The sequence below is a fragment of the Caretta caretta genome, chromosome 28, assembly GCF_965140235.1.
Source record: "Caretta caretta isolate rCarCar2 chromosome 28, rCarCar1.hap1, whole genome shotgun sequence".
NCBI lineage: Eukaryota > Metazoa > Chordata > Testudines > Cheloniidae > Caretta > Caretta caretta.
This window is the reverse complement of record NC_134233.1, coordinates 7,346,823-7,367,672: the sequence shown is the minus strand read 5'-3', so window position 1 is coordinate 7,367,672 and position 20,850 is coordinate 7,346,823. Positions and strand designations below refer to the sequence as shown.

Sequence of the window (20,850 nt, the reverse complement as noted above, 5' to 3'; positions counted from 1 at the left end):
CTGAATGCATATACTAATTGTTGTATCTTCAATAAAGGCAGCATATTGCTTTTTCCCCTGAAAAAGATCCCATGTGCTTCTTATAAGCATAACATTTTTGGTGGAGAATTGCAAAAGGGTGAAGACATGCACTAGGATTGTTTAACATACTGCTCCATATTGCTAAAAAGTATACCTTACATATAAAGTGATCGATCACTCAGGTGTGCACACCCCCAGTCATAGAAGATCCAGGCAATAGGGGGAGAATTAGCGTCCTAGCTCCAACCTATCTGTTGGGGAAAACTATACAGATAAGACATATATGAACTGTCTAGGTATATACACCCCTGGCATGGGCAGCAAGTCCTATGGGCCCATGGTGCCTGGAAAACAGAAATATTCCTGGCCCAGCTCCAACAACGTTTGGGGCTGGGTCTTCTCCCTTGGCCCAACCTTCCGCCCCCAGGTCTCCCCGCGCATCCCTCGGGCCATTTAAAACAGCCTGGGGCCCCCACTCACCACTGGAAGTGCAGTGGAGCTGAACTGCTTCCCCCCTGCTCACTCCACATGGCTGCCAGACCCTCCCTGCAGCCCCTGGGCAGGGTGGGTCTGTGTCCTGACCCAAGTGCCCCTGCAACCAATGGGAAGCTGCGGGGCAGTGCCTGGGGGTAGCAGCACATGGAGACTCCCGGCCTGCCCTGCCTAGGAGCCCCAGGTAAGTACTGCAGCCCCCCGCCCCGCAGAGCCTGTACCCCCCTTTGGACCCCAAACTCCCTCCCACAGCCTGCACCCCCTCCCTCCACCCCTTCCCAACCTGAACCCAAACTCCGTCCCAGAGCCTGCACCCCTCCTGCCCCCCCAGCCCGGAGCCTGCACATAGCACCCAAACTCCGTCCCAGAGCCTGCACCCCCACCCCCTTCCCCCAAACTCCCTCCCAGAGCCTGCACCCCTCACCCCCTCCTACACTCCCACCCCTTGCCCAAGCCCAGAGCCGACACCCAAATTCCGTTTCAGAACCTGCACCCCCTCCCTCTGCACTCCCTCCTGTCCCCAAACTCCCTCCCAGAGCCTTCACCCCCACCCCAGAGCCAGCACCCAATCTCTGTCCCAGAGCCTGCACCCCTCACCCCTCCTGCACCCAGCACCCAAACTCCATCCCAGAGCCTGCACCGCAGACCCCCTCCCCCACCCAAACTCCCTTCCAGAGCCCAAACTCTCACCTGTCCTGCACTCCAATCCCCTGCCCCAACCCAGGGCCTGCACCCCAGACCTCCTCCCCCCACCACCCTACCCAAACTCTCTCCGAGAGCCTTAGGCGGGTGGGGGATGGAGTTTGGGGGGGGGGCAGAGTTGGTGGGGCAGGTTCTGAGCACCACCAAAATTTCTACAAACCTGCCACCTCTGACCCCCAGTCGTAGAAGTGCCGGGCCATAAAGGGGAGAGTTACAGTCCTCGCTCCTACACGTCTGTCGGGGGAAAACTGCATAGGTGAATATACCCTCAGTCATAGCAGGATCAAGCCCAAAGTGTAGAGGGTTTAGCATTTCCCCCCTCTGCTCTGTCAGCCAGAGTTGTTTTTAGTGGGTATAGACTTTTGTGTTTTGTAAGTCCCAGCATGAGTGTGGGCATGGAAAAGTTATAAAGGTAAAATAAATTCATAAAATAATATGTTGAGGCAGTATTTTCTATGCGAGACCCAACTCTGAAGGATATAGGAGCGTGGACAAATAGCGATAGGACCTGTGTAAGAAATGTTGAAAAGGAAGCAATCCAGTTGCAGTGGGGGAGGTTTAGATTGGATATTAGGAAAAACTTTTTCACTAAGAGGGTGGTGAAACACTGGAATGCATTACCTAGGGAGGTGGTAGAATCTCCTTCCTTAGAGGTTTTTAAGGTCAGGCTTGACAAAGCCCTGGCTGGGATGATTTAACTGGGAATTGGTCCTGCTTCGAGCAGGGGGTTGGACTAGATGACCTTCAGGGGTCCCTTCCAACCCTGATATTCTATGATTCTATGATTCAAAGACGATACTTTGTTCAAGAGATTGCTCCTTTTAAACAGATCTTGCTCTGTTAAACCAAACTGTGAAGGATATAGGAGTTTGGGCAGTGTAGTAATTTTTTGTGAATGATATTGTGATGAATTCACAAAAAAGAAATGATTAAGGAAAGGGACCAGGAGGGGTGGGGGCTAGTTGAGGAGCCCACCTTCTGTGCTAAATTGGTAGTAGAATAAAGCCTGTGTCCATGGAAAAGGGATGGTTCAGCGAGGAAAGCAGGGTCAGGCCCAGACAAGCAGGTAGACAACAAATAAAAAAGTTGGAAAACAGGTTGGAAGCCCTGAGGGCATAGTGGCAAAAGAAGAAAAAAAAGTAAGTCTAGGCCATGGGGAATTCAGATCCCTGGAACAATACTTGGAATGGTGAAATCCGAGTTGATGAAGGTGTCATTTTGGGAGATAAGCGAGTGATTAAAAAAGAGTGAGAAGTTAACTCTGCAGAGGCTGGAGGGAATTAAGCAGTTGAGCGTTGTAAAAATGTTAAAAAGGAAAAGTGTTATAGAAAGAGAATTCTTGGTTTCTTTGCAGCCATTCTGAAGAGAAAATGGGCCCTTTTCCAAAGGAATGTCTGTAAATAAGCCAGACAAAGAGACAATCTGATTTAAATCGTTTGACTATGAACAATTTAGTCTAATTCGCTAAAAGACCATAAGGAGTTTCTATTGGAACTTAACTGCCCCCAAATGTATACAGATGTATTCTATGTACAGCTGTGTAAAAACGTATATTGTGTCAATAGGTGGAGTGTTTAGGACCTAAAGCAACACTCCCGGTTTGTAAAACTCTTTGTTTTGTGAGTTTAAGATGAATTGGTTTTGTTTTTAAATAATACCACTAAAATCCATTTGAATCTTTCATTCAAAGTTGCAAAACCGAGGAACACTTTTTGCCAGACACAGGTAACTAGTGTTTTTTGATCTGGTATTTAGTGTTTAACCCTTAAGGTACCATAATGCTTTATAAGTTCAATATCTTTTTAAAAGACCAAAATCAAGACTGGAGCAGGGCAGTCAAAACCAGGAGAATGGGAAAAAATTCTGGATTTGTTTTTTGGTAACAAAATAGCAAATAAGAGCTGTAGTAAAAAAATAAGAAATTTAAGAAAAAAAAAAAAAAACCAGACAGTGCCCCACACTGAGCCTTAAGGTGGCTCTGTGTAATCAAACTGTCTCTTTGATAAGAGTACATAAAAAAACTATTGTGAGCACAAAAGAAAGAGTTACACCTTACGTAAAAATTAATATGGCTAATGTCATACAAGTTAAACTATGGAAGGAATGTACATTTTCTCCAGAATATATACAGTGTATATTGTAGAAGGGGTAAAAGAAATGTAAAAACATACCATACAACTTAATTAAAATCCTATTAGGGAGCCACAATAGGTTGTGTTTTCTTTTTCAGATTGCTGTGTGTTTTAGAAGCAGGAGTTAAAAGTGAAAACTAATCAAAACTCTGGTGGAAGTTGATTGTGTCCCTTTTAAGACAGAGTCTCTAAGCTGCTAATGGCTTTAAATCCAAAAGCAAGCCAAAAAGCACCTGTGTTAATGTAAATTACTTAACTGATAAAAGGAAGAAAAGAACAGCCCAAAAATTGCAACACAAAGAAGTGAAACTAAAGGACAAGAAGGGAGACAGGTAGATCAGAGGAAGGTAAGGGCACTAGTAGAAATGCTGGCCCCTACTAATGCCCACTCTTTAAGGGTACTGCTAGGAGGATTCAATTTTCTTAGACCACCCATTTATAAATATGCTAAAATAACTCACCCATTGTGGAAACTGATAAAAAAAAGAGAGAGAGAGAGAGAGAAAGAAAACGGGAATGGGGAAAAGAGCAGGACTCCACTTTAATCCTGCTAAAACAGAAGGCTCTTACAGCCCCAGCCCTGTGTTTCCCTGATGAATCACAGCCTTTTGTTAAAAATAAATGAACGTTTGGCAGCTAATAACATGGCCTTGGCCGCCACACTATTACAAAACATTAAAAAAGGGAACCTTAAACTGGGGAAAAGGGGTCACTCACTAGAATCAAAATGGATAGGCCCTTACTCCATAGAGGATCACCTTAGCCCATTGGTATACCACATTAAAAAAACAAAAACAAACGGCAATGCGTCCATGTTTCACAAATTAAATTGTTTACATGAATAATGATGTTTGAATTCTTTGCAGAGGAGGACATCCCGGAACCCGAGCACGAGGGGCTGCTTCACCACCGCAATTTTAATCCACAAAAAATGAGACTCCAGTGTAAGGTCTGGCTTCACCTGCTTCTGGGAACTTTTTAGTGCCCTGATAATTAAAAAAAAAATGCGGCCCTCCTTATAAGCCAATATTTAAGGAATAATTCACTCCCCGCCAACCAATCATGGATTCCTACCTGTGATCCAGTAATCCTTATGGAATGGTATAATAAAAATACTAGCCAACTCAAATAGGGGTTCAAATAGAGGGTCCCTATGAAAGTAACACCTGGAGTTCCACCTACCCACAATTACCATATCAGTAAAATAAGCCTGTTAAAACAGAAACAATACTAATGGTTATGGTGGAAAACTGTCCAATACCCCATAGTAAATTAAACCTATGGTTCCCGGACACATGCACCAAAACCTGGACCAAAAAATATGCATTCAAAAACTCACTAGACCCAATGGAAAAAAAAAAAATCATCACGATATAAACAGGGTGCCTTGCCATGAAACTTTGGGTTTGTCCTGCCAAGATTCCCCAGAGCATTATGTTGCGACCAACAGAATACAGCTCCTCCCTACCCATGATCAACCTAGCTGGCCACTAGATTGATCCGGACCCTGGACTGGTAACTATAATATCGACTGGTAGGACAGTGTATGCATGTGTGTGTGTGTGTGTGCAATTGAATGCTTATGCTAATTGTTGTATCTTCAACAAACGGAGCATATTGCCTTTTCCCCTGAAAAAGATCCTGTGTGCTTCTAATAAGTATAACAATATGAAGTTATTAGAATTGTGTAGTATGGTTGTCACTAAAAAATGCTGTAAATTGGGGAAATCCACCAGATATTAGCTCCCGAGAGGCAACAGCAAGGAAAGTAACCAACGCCCGGGCGGGGTGTCAACCCATCAACAGCCATTGTCCACCAAGGGAGCTAACAATACAATGACTCACCTGCATGAGGCCACACCAGGGGAATTGCTCAACCTTGCTTGGAGAGACTCAGAAATGCTCACCTGACTGAAGCGGGGGGGGGGGGGGGGGGAGCAAAGCCATGAGGGAAGAAAGGATAGGATAAAAGGGAGAGACATTTGCCATGCTGGCTCTCTCTCTTCCACCTACATCTACAGACATCACCACCACCAAGCGACTGAAGCGCTGATCAAAGCAGAGAGCCTGATTGAAAAGTAACCAGCCAGCCTGTGGTGAGAAGCATCTAAGGACATTGAAAGTGTTAAGATCAGCTTAAAATGTGTTTTGCTTTTATTTCATTTGACCAAATCTGACTTATTATGCTTTGACTTATAATCACTTAAAGTCTATCTTTAGAGCTAATAAATCTGTTTATTCTTCCTGAAGCAGTGTGTCTGGTTTGAAGTGTGTCAGAGGCTCCCCTTGGGATAACAAACCTGATACATATCAATTCTTTTGTTAAATTGACAAACCTATATAAGCTTGCAGCGTCCAGTGGGCATTACCAGACGCTGTAAGACAGAGGTTCCTAGGGTTGTGTCTGGGATCAGAGATACTGGCTAGCAGCTTACATAACAGAGGCTGTGTGTGAACAGCCCAGGAGTGGGGGTTCTCACAGCAAAGCAGGGTAAGGCTGGCTCCCAGAGTCAAGGATTGGAGAGGCCTAGCAGATCACGTCCCGATAACACCAGTGGGGAACATCACAGTGGTGCAGTGAGCAGAGTGTATGTATGGCTTATTACTCCAAGTGAAGTTCACACTTTAAGCACTGATATTTGTGATTTTAAGTGAGTCTTAAGTGCAGTGGCTAAGGACAGTCAGGAGGAGGTCACAGTTTTGTTACTTTCTGTTTGCTTATTTCGGGAAAGGCAAGTAAGAACAGGAAACCAGGAAAATTAGTGAAAGCAGAGAAGTGATTGTGAAGTTGGAGCTTTTCAGGCTTCAGTCTGCAGAAAAGGAGAGGGAGCACCGGAGATTATTGCAAGAACTGGAGGTAAGAGAGAGAGAGAGAGAGAGAGAGAGGGGAAAGAAAGACAGAGAGAGCAAAAACACCAGCTGGACCTGCTAGAGAAGCAGAAGCAGAACCCCCCGACCCCAACATGTCCCATCACTCCAAAAATCCACAAATGGGAACACTCATGTCCTGCATACAGTGAGACCAATGATACTGCAGAATATCTGACTACCTTGAAAGGCTGTGTGTAATACATGAAATCCCTGATAGAGTTCCTACCCTGATTACAAAATTAACTGGTAAAGCTTGAAATGTATTCAATGGAATGCCTATTGAAGCTGCTTTAGGCTATTGCAAATTTAAAGATACTGTTTTGCAAAGTTTTCAGATTACCCCTGAAACATATAGAGTTAAATTTAGGACTCTTAAGAGGGATATTGGTATGAGTAATGGGGAGTATGTAAACAGATCTGTTGGGAAAATGGGTGAGGGGTAGAGAGGTGGCAAGTTTTGAGGGAATGTTGGATCTTGTTCCACAAAAGCATTTCCTATGCACATGTAAAGCTGATGTAAAGCAGTGTCTGTGGGACAAAGATGTTGAGTCTGTGGAGGAGATGGCTTTTTTAATCTCATGCCTTTTAACAGAATCAGGCATCTATTGAGGGTAGGCCACAGAAAGAGGGGTTTAAAACTGGTGGGAAGGGAGGATCTCATTTTGCCCCTGGGAAAAGAGAAGGGGGTTGGGAGCCTAAACACTCTCTTACCCAAAAAATTCCTCTAACCCCCACCACTCCAAATCGCTGGTAAACACAGAAGAACCCAAAAGGCGCTGTCAGTGTAATTCCACTGATCACCTGAGGAATAAATGCCCTGTGCTAGGAGGAAGCAGGCAACCAATAGCTCATGTTAGTTCCGTTGTCCTCAGCACAGAAAGCCCCCAATCAATTGAAGCCTATCATATTGGCTCTGTGAGGTTAGCCTCTGCAGAACCAGATATGGATCACGTTATGGCTGTCCAAATTGATGGCAGGGAATACTTGAGGCAGAGGGATACAGGGGCTCAGATCTCTCTGGTTAAGCAGAGTGTGGTCCCAAAGGCCAGTATGTTGCCTGGCCAAATGACAGAGATTGTGGGGGTGGGTGAAAGCAAATTCCTCATACCACTAGCTAAAATCCATGTGGTTTGGGAAAGTTTGGAAAGTGTTTTGACTGGGGGGGTAATGGAACACCTTCTATTCGACCTGCTCCCTGGTAATGATTTTTTCCATGTAGCTCAGGTTAAAGTATTTACCTGCAGCAGGAGGGAGTGTTATGCTGGGATCCCCGAGGGAAAGGGGAAGGTCTCAGGAATTGCTGAGAGAATGGGAGAGTGTCTCCTTGATTCTTCTGCAGCTGGGGGAAGCCACATGCTTCCAGGTGAGAGGGTGGATGAGACCAACTCCTGCACTGCAGCTGGAAGTAACACCACATCAGGAAGGGATGGGGGTGTAATGCCTGCCAGGGAAAGATCTGTCCAGGTTATTAGCTGCCACAAGGTGACAGCTGAAGCAGAGGAAAAAAACCACACTCTAGGGAGCATATAGCAATGTGTCCCAGAGAAGATCCCAGAGAAGGGGCAGGGGGATCTCAGAAACCACTCAGGTGGTGAGGATTCCTGTGACTCTGTAACACAGGGAAGCAGGGTGCTTCCAAGTATGGGAAAGGCTGAGACTAGCTCCTTACCAGCAGAAGGCAACATGCCCTCAGGGACAGGGGCAGGAGAGATGTCATCTGTAATTAAGGAAACTGTCCCAGTTGTTAGCTGGCAGAGTATTGCAGATGAAGAGATGGATTCCTTCTTACAGAGCACAGAGAAATGTGTTTTATGAGGAGGCCCAGAGGAGGAAACGGGGGAAGGAATAGTGGGGGTACAGGAATGTCTCCTCACTAGTCACTTGAGGCAGGAGGCCCAGGACACTAGGAGGATGGCTGGGTCAGCATCTGTGCACCCAGGCACTCAGCCTGTGACCCAGGTTTTGAGAAGGAACTGTGTAACTGACCTCCCAGAGGGGAGCAGTCACACAGCTGACTTCTCAGGGACAGAGACAGGGTGGCGGAGGGTACCCCAATCCAGGTCCCAATTTTTCAGGATGCTATTTCTGATAAGTTTTTGGAAAGTAACTGTGTCTCTTTACATCAAGATGCAACTCCAATGCCTGTCACAGCAGATGAGTTGAGACCAGGAAATTGCCAGGTGGTAGTTTGCCAGAATACAAATGACCCAACTGACAGAGAAGGGGGTGTTTTCCCCCAGACTTGTGAGACACAGAGAGGAGTTATGGAAGAGCTGCTGGGAAAAGGTGAATCTGATCAAAGGGTAAAAACACCTAGCCCAGAGAGCACAGATCACAGCCCTCTAGGGGGCAGGGAAGGACACAGTGCTCAGAGGGGAGCTGGATTTTTCTGCATATGTACAGTCATGGGGTTGGGAGACCACTCCCCAAAGGTCCAGCCAATGTGCAGGATCCCCCTGAACACCTATCTTGCCAGATCCTGAGGCACCAAAATTCCAGAAACATGATTAAATTAAGAGCTCACACAGAAGGAACACTGGAGGGAAGGAAAAGCCAGTGACTAATTACATGGGAAATGAATAAACTAACCTCAAACTAGAATATCTGAACAGAGGGCGTGGTATCATAAAGATACTTGTAAACACCCAAAAACTTTGGTATTAATGTTAAGTTTTGGGGCTAAGAATTTTGACACAGATGATAAACCTTATGGTAATGCTGCTTTTCAATTAATACCTGTAAACAGTGTGACAAAGTTCCTGCTCTACCTTGGTGGGTCTTGCACTTATTGGCAGATTTGCTCGCCTTGGAGCTTCACGGCAGCCCTCAGCTTGGCCGTTTTTCTGAACCCACAGTCCAGGTCGACGACTCCTGTGTTTGACCAGGAGTTGGGAGGCTTGGGGGGAACCCGGGCCCGCCTTCTACTCTGGGTTCCAGCCCAGAGCCCTATAGAATGCAGCTGTCTAGAGTGCCTCCTGGAACAGCTGTGTGACAGCGACAACTCCCTGGGCTACTTCCCCATGGCCTCCTCCCAACCCCTTCTTTATCCTCACCATAGGACCTTCCTCCTGGTGTCTGATAATGTTTGTACTCCTCAGCCCTCCAACAGTCCGCGTTCTCACTCTCAGCTCCTAGTGCCTCTTGCTCCCAGCTCCTCACACGCACACCACAAACGGAAGTGAGCTCCTTTTTAAAACCCAGGTGCCCTGATTAGCCTGCCTCAATTGATTCTAGCAGCTTCTTGATTGGCCGCAGGTGTTCTTATATTGGCTGCATCCACTGGAGGGGTGCATGGTTGGTCACAAGGGTAAACCGTCATCCCAGAAGGTAATAACGTAGTGTTTCCATGGCCCATTTCACAGCTAGGCACTCTCAACCACGGCATACTTCTGCTCTCTCAGGAGGAGTTTCCTGCTGAGGTAGAGGATTGGGTGTTCTTTATCTCCAACCATCTGCGATAGGACAACTCCCAATCCTACTTCAGATGCATCTGTTTGTAAAATGAATTCTTTGTTGAAGTCTGGGGCTATAAGCATGACTATAAGCATGCAAAGCGCTGTCTGTAGATCCATGAATGCTTTCTCTGCCGCATCTGTCCACTTCACCATGTCTGGACCCCGGGCTTTTATCAGGTCTGTCAGGGGACTCGCTCTGGTAGCAAAATGGGGAATAAATAGTCGGTAGTACCCCACCACACCCAGGAATGCCCGGACTTGCTTTTTCCGATTCGGCCAGGGCCAATTTTGGATAGCCTCTAGTTTGTTTAGTTGGGGCTTGACCATGCCCCTTCCTACAATGTAGCCAAGGTATTTAGCCTCGGCTAGCCCTATAGCACACTTGGCTGGGTTAGCTGTGAGGCCAGCCTGTCTTAGCGTGTCCAGAACCGCTTCCACCTTTCCTAAGTGGGTTTCCCAGTCGGGGGGTGTGAATAATCACATCATCCAGGCATACCGCTGCATAACTGGTATGGGGCCATAGGACCTTGTCCATCAGATGCTGGAAGGTGGCAGGTGCCCCATGCAGTCCAAAAGGAAGAACTGTATATTGAAACAGATCCTCTGGTGTAGAGAATGACATCTTTTCTTTCGCATCTTTGGCAAGGGGTTAAATCAAGGGTGGCCAAAAATCGGGCATTGCCCAGGCGGTCAACTAACTCATCGATACGAGGTATGGGGTATGCATCGAATTTGGATCTCCCATTCAGCTAGCGAAAGTCATTACAAAACCTAGTTGTGCCATCGGGTTTGGGCACCAACACAATCGGGCTTGACCACTGACTATGGGACTCTTCGATAACTCCCAGCTCCAACACCCTTTTTACCTCTGCCTTGATCTCCTCCCTTTTTGCTGCTGGGACCCGTTAAGGCCTTAAAGTTACCTTTGCCCCAGGGTCTGTGATAATGTGGTGATATGCTTTGGTGGTCCGGCCTGGTTTGGTTGAAAACGCGTCCTGGTATCAGTTGATCATCTCAGTTACCCCCTCCTCCTGGTTTGGTGTCAGATCAGTGGATATCCTGATCGGCTCCTGCATATTATTTCCCTGGATCGGGGTCTCTTGGGCCACTACACATGCCTCTCGTTGGTGCCAAGGCTTTAAGAGGTTAATGTGATAAATTTGTTCTTGTTTCCGGCGTCCTGGCTGCCACATCTTGTAGGTTACTTCCCCCACAGGTTCAACCACCTCATAGGGCCCCTGCCATTGGGCCAAAAGCTTGCTTTCTGCCGCGGGTACCACCACCATCACCCGATCCCCTGGTTGGAACTGTCGGACTTTTGCCTGGCGATTGTAATGGGTTCGCTGGGCCTCCTGCGCCTTTTCCAAATGTTCCCATACAATAGGGGTGACCCAGGCTATCCGTTCTCGCATCTGCAACACATGGTCAATTATATTTCTCCCCTCATTGGGTTCCCTCTTCCCAGATTTCTTTTGCAATATCTAGTATGCCACTGGGGTGGTGTCCGTATAATAATTCAAAGGGGGAAAACCCAGATGAGGCCTGAGGTACCTCCCGGATTGCAAACATAAGGTAGGGTAGTAGGGCATCACAATCCTTCCCGTCTCGACTTACCACTTTCCTTATCATTGCCTTGAGGGTTCAGTTAAACCTTTCTACCAGCCCATCGGTCTGCGGATGATAGACTGAAGTTCTCAGGGTATGTATATGGAGCAGCGTACAGAGGTCCTTCATTAGCTTCGACATAAATGGGGTACCTTGGTCTGTTAATTTCCCCTTTGGTAGCCCCACTCAGGCAAAGATCCCCACCAACTCTTTAGCTATTGTTTTAGAGGCTGTGTTCCACAGGGGGATGGCTTCTGGGTAGCGAGTAGCATAATCCAGAAAGACAAGTATATATTGGTGGCCCCGGGCTGTCTTCTCCAGGGGTCCCACTAGATCTATGGCTATTCGCGCAAAGGGAACCTCTATGATGGGAAGGGGTACTAACGGTGCCCTCAAGTGGGGATGGGGACTGTGCAGCTGACACTCTGGGCAGGACGCACAGTACCTCCGCACTTCATGTACTCTGGGCCAGAAGAATCGTCGCAGGACCCATGCCAGGGTCTTCTCTACCCCTAAATGCCCCCCAAAAAGATGACTATGGGCGAGGCTTAATACAGCATTCTGGTGTTTTTGAGGTACTAGGATCTGCTGTACCTTCTGCCCCTGTACTGGTACAACCCCGTATAAGAGATTCTTCTTCATTATGAAGTAGGGTCCTGGTCCCTGGGTTTTCCCTTCCATGGGGACCCCATCTATTTCGGTCACCTCCTTCCCAATGTTGTCGTACCTTGGGTCTTCAGCCTGGTCCCGTCCAAAATTTCCTCCCCTGGGGCTAATCTGCCCGAGATCTAGGGGGCCAGTCTCTGTTGCCTCTACTGGTTCAGAGGCGTTAGGGTGTGGGTCAGACTCGCATGCTTCTCTCTCCTGGGTGACCTCCTTTTCAGCTGCTCGGGTCTGCCTACCTATGAGAGCGACCCTCAGGCTTTGGGCCAGTATTCAGGTTCCCAAGGCCTAAGCTGCCCTTCTTTCCCTTTTTGTCTTTCTATGCTGTCTGGGAGTGGAGAACAAATCTGGGGATATTTCAGAGAAGGTTGGGGGTTGACAGTCTACTGTGGATGCCTCACTACTTTCAAGGCTTCCCCCTTTCTCCAATTCCCCTACCGGCGGTAAGTCTCCAAACCCTGGGAAGTCCCTCCCTATGAGCACTGGGTATGGGAGTTTAGGGACTACACCTGCTGCTACCTCAGTAGTGTTCCCCTGAATCTCGATTTTTACTGGGATGGTAGGGTAATAACCAACTGTCCCATGGACACATGTTATCCCCGTACGTTTAGCCCACAGCAGCTGACTATGCTTCATGAGCTTCCCCGAGACAAGAGTGATAGCACTCCCCGAATCAACCAGTGCTGTGGTCTCTACCCTATTTAGCTTTACTGGTCTAGTGTACATATGTGGGGTTAGTGAGACCCCCACAAGGTGGATTAGGGAGCATGGGTCTGCCCAGTTCCCCACGTTACACTGCATAGGCTCCTCAGCATTGGGACACTGTGCAGAACAATCAGGAACCTCATTGCCTTAAGGGTTCGGTTAAACCTTTCTACCTGCCCATCGGTCTGCGGATGATAGATCGCGGTTCAGCTCTGTAAGGGCCTTTAACTGGTTTACCAGTCCCCCAATCAGGAACTTTCTGGAGACAATTAAGACAGGCTGATTAGAACACCTGCAGCTATGTGTCCGCACTTCCTGCAGGCGTAACATCTGTATGGAGCCCTAGGCATTCCCTGGTCTCTTGGTTTGGGTAGCATCACGATCCTCTTTCCCCTCAGTGCTCTGACTCTTTGTGGCTTCTGGTGGGTCTTCAGCCCGCCTCTTTTTCCAGCTGGGTTCTCCTGGTGGCCCAGTCACCCGAGCTCTAGGGCTTGATGCTGCTAGTTTAACCTGGGGTGCTTCTTCCTTAACTGGTGGGGTCAGCTCCCTCGCCGTCCTTCGCCTTTCTACCAGCGCGACAACCTCGTCGTAGTGGGAGGGTTCATTCTGGCTTACCCAGGCGCGAAGGTCTGGCGGTAGTCCTCTCATGTACCGGTCGATGACCAGAACCTCGAGTATCTCCTCCGGACTCAGTTCGTAACCACTTTCGTGCGAGATGGATGAGGTCATATAATTGGGACCGCAAGGTTTTGTTTTCCAGGTACCACCACTCATGATATCGCTGGGCCCGCACTGCGGTCGTTATCCTGGCCAGATCTGGGGTATCTGTTTTCAGCTGGGGGTAGTCTGCTGCAGCCTCTTCAGGCAAATCATAGTAGGCCTTCTGGGCCTCCCCACATAGGAATAGAGTGAGGATGCCAGACCACTGTTCTTGGGGCAAAACCTCCAGCAGGGCTGTCCTCTCAAAGGTCAGGAGGTATGCCTCTACATCATCCTCCCGCATCATTTTCTGTAGCCAAATGCTGGCCCGCACGATCTGCGTCCCATCATGGTTCAGTATGTTTGGTTTGAAGTGTGTCAGAGGCTCCCCTTGGGATAACAAGCCTGGTACATATGAATTTCTTTGTTAAATTGATGAATTTATATGAACTTGCATCGTCCAGCGAGCATTACTGGACACTGCAAGACAGCGGTTCCTAGGGTTGTGTCTGGGACCAGATATTGGCTAGTGTCATTTGCTTGCCAATAGCTGGGAAAAGCTTACATTCCAGAGGCTGTGCATGAACACCCCAGGAGTGGGGGTTCTCACAGCAGAGCAGGGTAAGGCTGGCTCCCAGAGTCAAGGAGAGGCCTAGCAGATCATCAGTCCAGAAAACACCGGGGGGGAATGTCCCACCAGTGTTTGGATTAAATTCTGTGGGGAATTCCATTTGGGATAACAAGGCTGGTGCATGTCATTTTCCACTGATGAAAGATTTAATATGAGCTTGTGTTTTTCAGTAGCTTGCTGGACAGTGCAAGATGCACATTTTTGGGGGAAAGTCTGGCACTTGACAATTTGCTGGTGTTCTCCTGAGGTATAATTCATGAGTGGCTGACTAGGAGCACTCAAAACTGTGTAGCTGGGAGAGAGTTACATGCTGAAGACTCTGTTTACTGGCCAAGAGAGGCTGTTCTCACAGTAAAACAGTGGAAAAGGTACCCCAGGTTGGAGAACTGATTGGATACAGCTGTTCAACAGTCCAGATTGTACTGTGGGTAATGTCACAGACACTCATTATTACAGAGCCTCTAACAACACAGAGAAGGTAAATCCATGCCCCAGAAATTGAAGACTCCAGACAAGAGGGCAAGTCTCCCTGGCACTGCTTCTTGTAGACAGAGAGGTACAGACACAATGAAAGAGTACTGAGGAAGCTGGGAACAGTAAGCATGGGCTGGTGGGGTTCAGTGGAGAAACGGAACAGGAAGGGCAGGGATATTACTGAATGCAGGATCTCAGCAGTCCTAGATGTCAGGATAGCACAAATTGCAGCCCATTGGAAAACATAATCCCAACTATACATATAAAATGATAGGGTCTAAATTAGTTGTTTCCACTCAAGAGACGGAACTTGGAGTCACGGTGGAGAGTTCTCTGAAAACATCCACTCAGTGGGCAGCGGCAGTCAAAAAAGCAAACAGAATGTTGGGAATCATTAAGAAAGGGATAGATAATAAAGACAGAAAATAGTATATTGCCTCTATATAACTCCATGGTACGCCCACAACTTGAATACTGCATGCAGATGTCATCACCGCATCTTAAAAAGAGATATATTGGAATTGGAAAAGGTTCAGAAAAGGGCAACAGAAATGATTAAGGGTATGGAACAGATTCCGTATGTGGAGAGATTAAAAGACTGGGACTTTTCAGCTTGGAAAAGAGACGAAGAACAGGAGATATGAGAGAAGTCTATAAAATCAAGACTGCTGTGGAGAAAGTAAACAACAAATATAAATGACTGTTATAAAAAGCCAGTCTGCTGCAAACCAGCTGAGCAGCAAACAGCAGAGAGGCTAACAGAGGGAGTTTGCCTGGGATCTGTCTGAGAGGAGGTATGCTAAGGGCTGCATTAGGGAGGCTGTGTTGGTGAGTATCTGAGCGTCTGTTGTGGGGACAGTTTGACCGTGTGCTTGACTGGTTGTTTGTTTGAAAAGTGTGAATTGGGAGTGCTTTGTTCCACGTGAGCCTTGAGTGGGCCTGACTGTTATAAAAAGCCAGTCAGCTGCGAACCAGCAGAGCGGCAAACAGGGAGTTTGCCTGGGGAGAGCCCACTGAGGCTTACATCTTGCCGGCTTCTCTGAGTAGTTACTACAACTCCTGAGGAAGCTCGTAGAGAGAAGGTAATATGGATGGGGAGCGTTCAGCGTTGTGTCCTGCACTGGATGTGCCATGTTTGTCTTTCTTCCACAGGACAGAAGCGACTTTGTCTGCACAAAGTGCAAGCTGGTCTCCATATTGGAAGAGAAGGTTCAAGGTCTAGAGCAACAGGCATCGACCCTGCGTTGCATAAGAGAAACTGAAGATTTCGTGGACAGACATCAGGATACGCTTCTACGGACACAACGTTCTGAAGATTCAGAGCAGGCTGTGCAGCGGGGACAGGAGGACGGTGAAGAAATTTGGCAGCATGTGACCTCCAGAAGAAGAAAGGGGAGCATCCATGTACCAGCAACGCAGACACAGGTAAGCAACCATTTCCATGTTCTCTTCACAGGTACTAATGCGTAGAGTGGACTAGATGATACATCTGAGGCACGGAAACAGAAGGAGACTCCACTGATTGGAAGGCATGAGACGCACTGTCCTAGGGATGGGGGTTCCACGACCACCGCTCCCAAGACGAGGAGGTGCGTGGTGGTGGTCGGGGACTCTCTCCTCAGGGGGACTGAGTCATCTATCTGCCGCCCCGACCGGGAAAACTAAGAAGTCTGTGTTAGGATATAGATATTCAGGCCTGTCTGTAAAGGCCTATACTCTAAGAATTTAGGTGTATTCTTATCACTTGGCTAGTGATAGAGGTATAAAAGAAAGAATCAAAACCACTGTCTGCCAGTGTAAGGGCCTTCTCTTACTGTGACAGTTTGTGGCCCTGTGCTTAGGCTCAGGCCTTTGGCTAAGCAGCAGAGGCAGCCATAAGCTGGGAAGCGAACGGTCACATCCTCACATTCCAAACTAGTCACATTGAAATAAGGTGCTATTGGGCTGTTAGGCACTATCAGGACAGGATTGTATTCCTATCACCTCCAGAGGAAGGGAAGTGCCTAGAAAATGTAAAAGGAAACTTAGTTTGATAGCGTCCTGTCTGGCAAGAACTCACTTATCAATAGCTGGGATGTGAAATCCTCACTTCTGTATTGTTTTGTCATTATAGTTCCCACTTTGCTGTTGTTTGTCTGTATAATCTCTGTCTGGTTCTGTGATTGTTCCTGTCTGCTGTATAATTAATTTTGCTGGGTGTAAACTAATTGAGGTGGTGGGATATAATTGGTTACATAATCATGTTACAATATGTTAGGATTGGTTAGTTAAATTTCAGGAAAATGATTGGTTAAGGTATAGCTAAGCAGAACTCAAGTTTTACTATATAATCTGTAGTCAATGAGGAAGTGACGGGGTGTGGGTGGGCATGTGGGTGTGTGAGATGGGAACAGGGAATGGGGGTAAGAAAATTGGAATCATGTTTTGCTAAAGGGGGAAATGGGAACAGGGAATGGGAGTAAGGAAGTTGGAATCATGTTTGGCTAAGGGCAGGAATGGGAACAGGGACACAGGTGTAAGGCTCTGTGGTGTCAGAGCTGGGAAGGAGGATACTAAGGAAGGAAACTGGAATCATGCTTGCTGGAAGTTCACCCCAATAAACATCGAATTGTTTGCACCTTTGGACTTCGGGTATTGTTGCTCTCTGTTCATGCGAGAAGGACCAGGGAAGTAAGTGGGTGAAGGAATAAGCCCCCTAACAGTCTGCTGCTTGCCAGGAGCTAAGATTCATGATGTGACGGAGAGACTGCCAAGACTCATCAAGCCCTCGGGTCGCTACCCCTTCCTGCTTCTCCACGTGGGCACAAACGATACTGCCAAGAATGACCTTGAGCGGATCACTGTGGACTACGTGGCTCTGGGAAGAAGGATAAAGGAGTTTGAGGTGCAAGTGGTCTTCTCGTCCATCCTCCCCGTAGAAGGAAAAGGCCTGGGTAGAGACCGTAAAATCGTGAAAGTCAATGAATGGCTACGCAGGTGGTGTCGGAGAGAAGGCTTTGGATTCTTTGACCATGGGATGGTGTTCCAAGAAGGAGGAGTGCTAGGCAGAGATGGGCTCCACCTAATGAAGAGAGGGAAGAGCATCTTCGCAAGCAGGCTGGTTAACCAAGTGAGGACGGCTTTAAACTAGGTTCACCGGGGGAAGGAGACCAAAGCCCTGAGGTAAGTGGGGATGTGGGATACCAGCAGGAAGCACGAGCAGGAGAGCCCAAAAGGGGAGGGCTCCTACCTCATACTGAGAAAGAGGGACGATCAGCGAGTTATTTCAAGTGCCTATACACAAATGCAAGAAGCCTGGGAAACAAGCAGGGAGAACTGGAAGTCCTGGCACAGTCAAGGAATTATGATGTGATTGGAATAACAGAGACTTGGTGGGATAACTCACATGACTGGAGTACTGTCATGGATAGATATAAACTGTTCAAGAAGGACAGGCAAGGCTGAAAAGGTGGGGGAGTTGCATTGTATGTAAGAGAGCAGTGTGACTGCTCAAAACTCACGTATGAAACTGCAGAAAAACCTGAGAGTCTCTGGATTAAGTTTAGAAGTGTGAGGAACAAGGGTGATGTCGTGGTGGGAGTCTGCTATAGACCACCGGACCAGGGGGATGAGGTGGACGAGGCTTTCTTCCAGCAACTCACGGAAGTTACTAGATTGCAGGCCCTGGTTCTCATGGGAGACTTCAATCACCCTGATATCTGCTGGGAGAGCAATACAGCGGTGCACAGACAATCCAGGAAGTTTTTGGAAAGTGTAGGGGACAATTTCCTGGTGCAAGTGCTGGAGGAACCAACTAGGGGCAGAGCTCTTCTTGACCTAGTGCTCACAAACCGGGAAGAATTAGTAGGGGAAGCTAAAGTGGATGGGAATCTGGGAGGCAGTGACCATGAGATGGTCGAGTTCAGGATCCTGACACAGGGAAGAAAGGAGAGCAGAATACGGACCCTGGACTTCAGAAAAGCAGACTTTGACAACCTCAGGGAACTGATGGGCAGGATCCCCTGGGAGAACAACATGAGGGGGAAAGGAGTCCAGGAGAGCTGGCTGTATTTTAAAGAATCCTTATTGAGGTTACAGGGACAAACCATCCCGATGTGTAGAAAGAATAGTAAATATGGCTGGCGACCAGCTTGGCCTAACAGTGAAATCCTTGCTGATCTTGAACACAAAAAAGAAGCTTACAAGAAGTGGAAGATTGGACAAATGACCAGAGAAGAGTATAAAAATATTGCTCGAGCATGCAGAAATGAAATCAGGAAGACCAAATCACACCTGGAATTACAGCTAGCAAGAGATGTTAAGAGTAACAAGAAGGGTTTCTTCAGGTATGTTAGCAAAAAGAAGAAAGTCAAGAAAAGTGTGGGCCCCTTACTGAAGGAGGGAAACAACCTAGTGACAGAGAATGTGGAAAAAGCTAATGTACTCAATGCTTTGTCTCTGTCTTCACGAACAAGGTCAGCTCCCAGACTGCTGCACTGGGCAGCACAGCATGGGGAGGAGGTGACCAGCCCTCTGAGAAGAAAGAAGTTGTTTGGGACTATTTAGAAAAGCTGAACGAGCACAAGTCCATGGGGCCGGATGCACTGCATCCGAGGGTGCTAAAGGAGTTGGTGGATGTGATTGCAGAGCCATTGGCCATTATCTTTGAAAACTCATGGCGATCGGGGGAGGTCCCAGATGACTGGAAAAAGGCTAATGTAGTGCCCATCTTTAAAAAAGGGAAGGAGGAGGATCCGGGGAACTTCAGGCCACTCAGTCTCAGCTGAGTCCCTGGAAAAATCATGGAGCAGGTCCTCAAGGAATCCATTCTGAAGCACTTAGAGGAGAGGAAAGAGATCAGGAAGTCACCATGGATTCACCAAGGGCAAGTCATGCCTGACTAATCTAATTGCCTTCTATGACGAGATAACTGGCTCTGTGGATGAGGGGAAAGCGGTGGACGTGTTGTTCCTTGACTTTAGCAAAGCTTTTGACATGGTCTCCCACAGTATTCTTGCCAGGAAGTTAAAGAAGTATGGGCTGGATGAATGGACGATAAGGTGGATAGAAAGCAGGCTAGATTGTCAGGCTCAACGGGTAATAATCAAGGGCTCCATGTCTAGTTGGCAGCCGGTATGAAGTGGAATGCCCCAAGGGTCGGTCCTCGGGCCGGTTTTTTTCAATATCTTCATAAATAATCTGGAGGATGGTGTGGATTGCACCCTCAGCAAGTCTGCAGATGACCCTAAACTGGGAGGAGAGGTAGATAACACTGGAAGGTAGGGATAGGATCCTGAGGGCCCTAGACAAATTAAAGGATTGGGCCAAAAGAAATCTGATGAGGTTCAACAAGGACAAGTGCAGCGTCCTGCACTTAGGACGGAAGATTCCTATGCAGTGGTACAGACTAGGGAAAGAATGGCTCGGCAGCAGTTCTGCAGAAAAGGACTTAGGACTTACAGTGGATGAGAAGGTGGATATGAGTCAACAGTGTGCCATTGTTACCAAGAAAGCTAACAGCATTTTGGCTTGTATAAGTAGGGGCATTGCCAGCAGATGGAGGGATGTGATCGTTCCCCTCTATTCGACATTGGTGAGGCCTCATCTGGAGTACTGTGTCCAGTTTTGGGCCCCACACTACAAGAAGGATGTAGAAAAATTGGAAAGAGTCCCGCGGAGGGCAACAAAAATGATTAGGGGACTGGAACACATGAGTTATGAGGAGAGGCTGAGGGAACTGGGATTGTTTAGTCTGCAGAAGAGAAGAATGAGGGGGGATTTGATAGCTGCTTTCAACTACCTGAAAGGGGGTTCCAAAGAGGATGGCTCTAGACTGTTCTCAGTGGTAGCAGATGACAGAACAAGGAGTCATGGTCTCAAGTTGCAGTGGGGGAGGTTTAGGTTGGACATTAGGAAAAACTTTTTCACTAGGAGGGTGGTGTAACACTGGAATGCGTTATCTAGGGAGGTGGTGGAATCTCCTTCCTTAGAAGTTTTTAAGGTCAGGCTTGACAAAGCCCTGGCTGGGATGATGTAGTTGGGGATTGGTCCTGCTTTGAGCAGGGGGTTGGACTAGATGACCTCCTGAGGTCCCTTCCAACCCTAATATTCTATGATTCACTCCTGCTCCTAACACAAGAACTGGGAGTCACCGAACTGAAGTACTAGGCAGCAGATTTAAAACAAATCAAAGGAAGTATTTCTTCACACAACTGACAGTCAACCTGTTGAACTCTTTGCCAGAGGAAGTTGTGGAGACCAAGACTATAACAGGGTTCAAAAAAAGAACAAGACAAATTCATGGAGGATAGGTCCATGAATGGCCATTAGCCAGGATGGGCAGGGATGATGTTCCTAGCCACTGACTGCCAGAACCTGGGAATGGAGAATAGGTGATGGATCACTTGTTGATTGCCTGTTC

At 47.6% G+C, this 20,850-nt stretch overlaps 1 protein-coding gene and 1 long non-coding RNA gene across 2 annotated transcripts in view; one reads left to right on the top strand and one right to left on the bottom strand.

Moving 5' to 3' along the window:
* Window positions 1-5,528, top strand: part of LOC125629224 (uncharacterized) — a 32,857-nt gene extending 27,329 nt beyond the window's left edge. The window contains exon 4 of the long non-coding RNA XR_012666336.1: window positions 4,214-5,528. This is a non-coding gene — a long non-coding RNA (uncharacterized LOC125629224). The remainder of the gene's footprint in view (window positions 1-4,213) is intronic.
* LOC125629203 (uncharacterized) overlaps window positions 1-20,850 on the bottom strand; it is a 35,107-nt gene that overhangs the window by 7,247 nt on the left and 7,010 nt on the right. The window lies entirely within an intron of this gene.